We start from the raw sequence: 8,078 nt of genomic DNA, 5'->3' as shown, positions 1-8,078 counted from the left end.
TTCGCGTCGCGTTAGGCACCTAAGAGACGGCGCGCCCGGGACGCCACGGAGTCCCCGCGGCCGTGCAGTGATGTGCCTCTTCTGCGCCCGGTGTGCGGGAAGCGGGATCTTGAGCCTCGGTGTCGGATTGCAGTCGTCCCGGTGACGGGATGCGGCGCGTTTATCTGGTGTGTGGTGGGGTGGCAGGCGACAGTCCCCACGCTCCGCTCCGCATCCCCGGGACCCTCCGCCGGAGGCCTCTGCCCTCGGCCTGCAGGCAGTCCTGCGGGCGCGCCCGCAACCTGCAATCGGAGCGGGCGCTGGTGGCGTGTGGGTTTTGTGGATCTTTCATTGTTCCTCGCTGTCTGTGGATTCTTTGATTGGGAACCCCCACCCTCCCCCCTTAATAATGCTTATCACTGCTTGTAAAGTCCGAACAAATAGCGACCTATGTAACCTATTTGTTGTTGTTGTTAACTGGGAAAGTTATTGGTGGGTCGAAGAAATTGCTGAAAATAAAGAATAAAAAAATCTAAGGAAGGGTTCACTGAATAAACACAGCAATATTTTTTTGCTCTCGAAGGGTAAATAATTTCGGGACTCAACCCTGAAAAGGACTTTTTTCTACTTCTTTTTAAATTTACAAGGTAAATGGTGGGTAGAGTTCCTGTGAATCTCGCATCATCTTTAGTCACTTCTGAGGGCTATGACTAGACAAGGAATGAAGAGATGTCCTACAGTTTCAATTTTAAGTGAACAAAAGTCTGCCTATCAAGAGAAAGAAAAAAACATTTAAAACGTCGAAAAGCTGATTTTCAATTTTAAAGTTATGGTGTAAAGTCACAGTTTGTGACAGGATTTCACTGAGGTAGCTCAGGAAAGAAGAAAAAAACGTTGCTAAACAATCTAATAATTCTGAAGTTTCATATTTTTACTGCAATTTGCTTTGAAATGCATAACTACTGCTGGGGGTGGGGGGTGGGAGGGGCGGAGACACGCAGTAGACCCACCCCAACCCAAATCAGGAACCTGTCAGATTGACACACTGGATGTTCAGATGATTTAGTATAAAATGTGCGCCCAAAACTGTTTCATCTTTGCAAGTGTGCCTCCTACCTAATTTAGTTACACTTACTCATTCTTTGCTTCTCTACCTTTCTGTAGTTGTTGACAGCTTTAATCCTTCAATTTTAGCAATTTATCACCTTAAAAGTTAATGTTACAGTGTGCTGATGACACCGATATGGTTATTTTGTGAGATTTGATCAAGCTGTACAGTTATGATTTGTGCTTTTGGTATGTATGTTATAATTCAATAAATTTAAATAGTAAACACCAATAATGAAAGGAAAGGAAGATAATAAAATGATAGTTTAAAAATATATACTGAGCCCTGGCCGGTTGCTCAGTGGTTACAGCATTGGCCTGGGGACTGAAGAATCCTGGGTTCCATTCTGGTCAAGGGCATGTACTTGGATTGCAGGTTCATCCCTCCATCCCCCCACCCTCTACCCGTGGGTGGGAGGCAACCAATCCATGTGTCTCCAGTGCAAGTTGCTCTCTCCCCTTCCTCCTTCCCATCTACTCTCTCTAAAAGTCAATGGGAAAAATATCCTAGGTTGAGGATTAAAAATAATAGGAAGAAGAAAAGAGACCATTTTTTTAAAAAAATATATTGAAATTGAGTTTTATTTATTAATCTCAGACCATTGTCTTGTTATATCAAAGAGTTGGAAATAATTGAATTTCATTCTTGTTCTTTTATTGCCTTTAAACAGAAAAGGATTAGACCAACTGAATATTCTAGATATTCAAATCTCAAAAGATTCTAAAACACATCTATTGGGAAAAACATTCATAAGAATTTAGAATTTCTATCATTTTTCTATATTTTTCACCAAAATGTAACAACACATTCTAAAATTACTGTTTTACTTTTCCAACATAGTGTTTTATTTTCCCAGAACTGCATATAGTAAAAGATAAACAACTATGAAAAATATATTCTGTATAGTAGACTTACTAGGTTTACAGTTTATATTTTTAGATGATATATTCAAAGAGAGTCTCTGATAAAATAATCCTATGCCTATATTCGTTAGAACCAACTTCTTAACATGTTGCCTTATTTTCTATTTGTATACAAATATCTGTTCCTATTTCATACAATTATTGCTTATCACAACATGTTTCAAAAGGTTTAAATAGAGATAAAACACCAAGTTTTAGGAATAGCAATAAAAATTAAGTCCAAGGGAGTATTAATGTGAGAAACAAGCATTACCAATTTGTATCTTTCTCACTTCTTTTAAAGGTAACTAATGTCTATAATGATAATAGCAGTGGCTGGTGGAGCAGATACAGTTACCAGAATGAAGTAGCTATTAACAATAATATAGCATATTTAAACTTGGGTGGGTTGCATTATTGTGCATTCTCTTCAAAATTCTTTTATTCTTATTTGTGAAAACAAAAGCTATGTGGTTAATCAGATTCTTTAATGTATCAGTCAAGGATGCTTGAACCATTTAAGTTCAAGAGTAAATCATTAACATTTTAGTAAAATATAAAGAAGTAAGAAATTAACTTGTTAAAATGTCGTCAAACTGATAAACATTGGGGTAGGAACTAAACTATTGCATGTAATTACCCCAAATATAGTAAATCCATAATTAACTAAGCCCATCCTAAGCCCTCACTTAACATTTTCCACCTCCATGCTTGATTTTTGAAAAAAAAAGTTTTAATTATAAAAATTCTCACAACAATCAAAAAAAAGTATAGAAAAATTACCTTTAATCCCATAAGCAATACACATGTTATTTTGTGAATGTATTCCCTCACATTTTTCTTTTTTTTTTTCTTTGTTAGTCCTGACCCAAGGATGTTTTTCCATTGATTTTTAGAGAGAGTGGAAGGGAGGGGGAGAGAGAGAAACATCGATATGAGAGAGAAACATTGATTGATTGCCTCCCACATAGCCCCTATCAGGAATGGAGCCTGCAACCAAGGTACGTGCCCTTGACCATTGAACCCAGGACCCTTCAGTCCATGGGCCAACGCTCTATCCACTGAGCCAAACTGGCTAGGGCTTTTTTCTCATTTTAAAATCATTTTTCTTTTTCAATTACAGTCGACATACATTATTATACTAATTTCAGGTGTAAACCCCAGTGGTTAGACATTACATAACTTACTAAGTGATCATCCCCATACATCTCATACCCACCTGATACCATACATAGTTATTAGAATATTATTGATTATAATAGAGGCCCAGTGCATGAAAATTCATGCATTCAGAGGTGTCCCTCAGCCTGGCCTGCACCCTTTCGCAATCTGGAACACCTTGGGGGATGTCCACCTGTTGGCTTAGGCCTGCTCGCTGGGGGATTGGGCCTAAGCTGGCAGTCAGACATCCCTCTGGCAGCCCGGGAGCCCTTGGGGGATGTTCGACTATCGGCTTGGGCCTGCTCCCTGCGAGGAGCGGGCCTAAGCCATCAGTCGGACATCCTTAGCATTGCTGCGGAGGCAGGAGAGACTCCTGCACTGCCACTGCGCTGGCCAGCCATGAGCCGGCTTCTGGCTGAGCGGTGCTCCCCCTGTGGAAGTGCACTGATCACCAGGGGGCAGCTCCTGCATTAAGCGTCTGCCCCCTGGTGGTCAGTGCGCATCATAGCAACCAGTCATTCCACCATTAGGGTCAATTTGCATATTACCCTTTTATTATATAGGATTCCCTGTGTTGTACTTTTACATCCCCATGAATATTCTGTTAATACCTACTTGTACTTTTTAATCCCTTCACCTTTTTTCACCCATCCCCCAACCCTACTACTATCTAGCAACTGTCAAAATGTTCTCTATATATATGAGTCTATTTCTGTTCTGCTTGTTCATTTATTTTGTTTTTTAAATTCAATTGTTGATAGATATTTATTGCCATTTTTGTATTACTCACTTTTATTCATGTTTTTTGTAGTAAAGAACAAAGAGTACTTTTAATTCTGGATTTGTTCATTTTACTTGAAACTCTGAATATTTGCTTTTTATAATTTGAGACTATTTAATTAGGTACATAAGTTAAAGTTATTTTCTTTCTGATACGTTAAGTAGTGGCCCTCTTTATCACCAATACTGCTTTTTGTTTTAAAATCTATTTTGTGAAAATTTAAGGTACCTTCCATTTCTCTTTTTATTGATAACTAGTAGCTCGGTGCACGAAATTCATGCACATTAAAAGGGAATTAATTAGAGGAAATATTTTAACATTGCTATTTGCCCTTTCTCTATAATAGAAGTGTGAGAGATAAAAGGATTTGGCAAAATCAGTATTTTAAACATAAAACAGAACACATTTTTATTTAGTAACTAGTGGCCCAGTGCACAAAATTTGTGCACATTAAAAGGGAATTAGATGAAATATTTTAATATTGCTATTTGCCCTTTCTCTATAATAGAAGTGTCAGAGATGAAAGAAAATTAGTAAAATGTATATGAAAATAATATATAAATTAGTAAATAAACAATCACAACATGATATAACAACAACAAAGACATGACATAAAAACAAAAACATGATGTAAATACAACATTGATACAAACAATGACTGATAAATTGATTAAACTTATACTAATATCTCCCTGTGTACCACATTAAGAGTGAAAACACTTTCAGAGTGCTTGACTAATTTCCCTTGTGATGAAGTATTTACAACTTTAACTTTAACATCACACGCTGTTCAAACTTGAGAGAAAGCAACATATAAGTGACCATGTGCGAAAAAGGGTTCAGGTATGAATATTCCTACTCTGTCCAGAGTTTGTCCTTGTGATTTATTAATAGTCATCGCAAATGCCGGCATCACAGGAAACTGTCTTCGAATTAATTTAAATGGGAGGCCAGTGTCAGGCAGGGACAAATCAATTCTTGGAATCAGAACAACCTCTCCTTCTGCAGATCCTGTTAATACTTCAGTTTCAATTATGTTAGGTCACAATCTTTTGATAATAAATCTAGTACCATTACAAAGACCCCATTTGCTATTAAGATTTCTCAGTAGCATGATGATTGCACCCACTTTCAATTTTAATTTATGACACGGCATTCCTGAAGGAGTAATACTATTAAGAAATTCGATGGGAAAATTTTCCTTTTCAGCATCAACTGTTGAGTCAATGGAATCATCACTCAAATATGTGTGAAAATCTCCATCGAGTATATCTTAAATTTCTTCATTTAATTTTTGAACATGCTCATTTTTTGGACAGAGAACCAGATGTTTAGATATATTTTTAATATTATCTATAGATATAGTATTTCCAAAGGTAGCTTCAATAATAGATCCATTACAAATCATTTCACGGGACATTTCAACAATATCTATTCCTAAATGAAAACTGCTATCAAGCTTGGCATCTCCAAGTTTTACTAACTATTCACTATAAGCATAATCCTCTGATCTTATATTTGTTTTAAAAGACAACTTTCTGAAACATTCCCAAACACTACAACAGTACTTTAAACTCATTTATACTATAGCCGATCGCATAGCATGCAGTATAATACTGAGACATTGTCGAAAATCCCCTCTGAGAAGGAGAACTTTCCTACCAAATGCAACATTCAAATTCGTAATTTCTCTTAGTAACCTGTCTAGGCGTTTATAGCAAGACTGGATTCCATGGTGCATCATCAATAATGAGAAGTTTGGCCTTTTTAATGGTTTAGCAACTTCACTCTTTATATCAAGTCTAGAAATTGAAGTTTCATTTAATGGAATTGGGAATTTATATTGGGAATGAAAGGTTCTTCCACCGAGAAGTAAATTTGCAGCAATACCTGTAGATGCTGTGGGTAAAACAGTACCACCACGACCTCTAATATAATGTATTAAAACTTTATAAAGATATGCCTCCATGCTCCAAGGGCCGTTTCCTGCCTCAAACCTTGCCCTCGCATGGGAAACAGCTCGGGGAGGGCGCAGCTGTTGCCAAGACGATCCAGGACTCAGTGTGTTCACGCTCCGAGGACGGGTTCCTGCCTCAAACCTCGCCCTGGCAGGAAACAGTTCGGGGAGGGCCATTGCCAAGGCGACCCCTGCAGGACTGACTTCCTTCCGGTTGGTTGAGCCTCAGAGGTGACAAGCGTTACACCCAGGGTTTTTATATAAATAGATTATCTGATATATCTTTTCTCTCTCCTTTCCCCTTTCTTCCCTCTCCTATCCCTCCAACTCCTCTCTCTCTTTCTTCCTCTCTCTTTCTTCCTCTCACTTTCTTTCTCTCTCTCTTTCTCTCTCCTTCCTCTCCTCCCTTTCCTTGTGCTTTGATTTTAGATGGCTGTTGTAAACTTCACATAGTTGGATTTTAGCTCTTTCATTAACAAGCAATCTATTCTTTAATTTTTCATTCATGTGAAATTTTCATGTTCATTATCTATTCTTTTAGTGTTAGCCTTGAAATTTTAACATGTGTATTTAATAGAACAAAGCTTTAAATCAATATCTTAAATTTCACTTCATATAATCCAAGAACCTCAGAACACTTTCAATCTCGTCACTCCCCTCCAGGCTATTATTTCACACACATGTTTGCTTATATGTATTTATACATATACATTTGCTATTTTATTTACTTATCATTCTTTCTCATATCACAAACCATCATTCTATGATCTTTTCCTGCTTCCTAATGTAAATCTTTATAAATTAATTTATTGGCAGTCTCTTGGTGGTAAACTCTATTTTTGTCTATCTAAAAATGCTTTATATCACTTTCATTCTTTAAAAATGTTGTACCTTTATGGATGATCTGTTATTTTTCTCTGACTTCTTTTGGAGTCTTTGTCTTTGCTGTTCTACAGTTTCACTATGTTGTATCTATACCTGGTTTACTTTTACTGTACTTGGAAAAATAAATTTGTATCTGTGATCACTTCTGGAAAATTTTCCATCATTATTTCTTCAATTATTTCTTTTCCTCAGTTCTCTCTATTCTCTTCTTTTAGGGTTCAGAATAAATATTTCCATTTCCTCTTCTGTTCTCCATATCTCTTAGTTGCTTTCATATTTTCCATTTGCTTGCCTCTCTGTACTACATGCTGAGTAAGTTCTTCAGCCAAATGTTCCCATTTATTTTTTACTATATTTTATCTGTTGTTAAACCCCTACCTTGAGTTTTTTTTGTTATTTCTATTTTTATTTTTAGAATTGCCATTTTATTGTTATGCAGATCTTTCTCATTATTCCTGACAAGAGGCCTGATGCACAAAATTCGTGTAAGAGTAGGCCTTCCTTTTCCTGGCTGCAGGCACTGCCTTCCCTCTGGCACCCGGGACCCGGGTTTCCCTCACAGCCCCAGCTTTGTCTGGAAGGTCATCCAAAAGGACATTCAGAAGGACATCCAGTCTAATTAGCATATTACACTTTTATTATTATAGATAGTCTCTTATTGCTTGCCATTTTTGTGGTTCTGTACTTTATTTCTTCAAACATTTCTTTTAAAAAATTTATCTACATATATAAAAGGCTAATATGCAAAGTGTCCCCTCGGAAGTTCAACTGGGAGACTGAGCGTTCAATCGCTTGCTATGATGTGTGCTGACCACCAGGGGGTGGTGTGGAATGAAGGAAGGCCCTGGCCAGCAGCCGGAAGGCCCCGATCGGCCCTGATCGCCGGCCAGGCTTAGGGACCCTACCTGTGCATGAATTTTGTGCCCCAGCCTCTAGTATGTATATATATATATTGATTTCAGAGAGGAAGGAAGAGGGAGAGAGTGATAGAAACATCAATGATGAGAGAGAATCATTGATTGGCTGCCTCCTACATGCCCAACACTGAGGACTGAGTCCACAATATACCCTGATTGGGAATCAAACCGTGACCTCCTGGTTCCTAGGTTGATGCTCAACCACTGAGCCACACCAAGCATATTTCTTCAAACATTTCTTACCTAGTTATTCTATATACTATCTGAAAATTGCAACATGTAAATAAGTTGTGTTACATTTTATCTCTCTCACTTAGTGGCTTACCTCCTTGGATACTTGTTGATCACATTATAAATTCATATTTCCTTGATCATAATATGTGGGAAT

The sequence above is a fragment of the Myotis brandtii genome, unplaced genomic scaffold (assembly GCF_000412655.1).
Source record: "Myotis brandtii unplaced genomic scaffold, ASM41265v1 scaffold179, whole genome shotgun sequence".
Taxonomy (NCBI): domain Eukaryota; kingdom Metazoa; phylum Chordata; class Mammalia; order Chiroptera; family Vespertilionidae; genus Myotis; species Myotis brandtii.
This window is presented reverse-complemented; position numbering follows the sequence as displayed.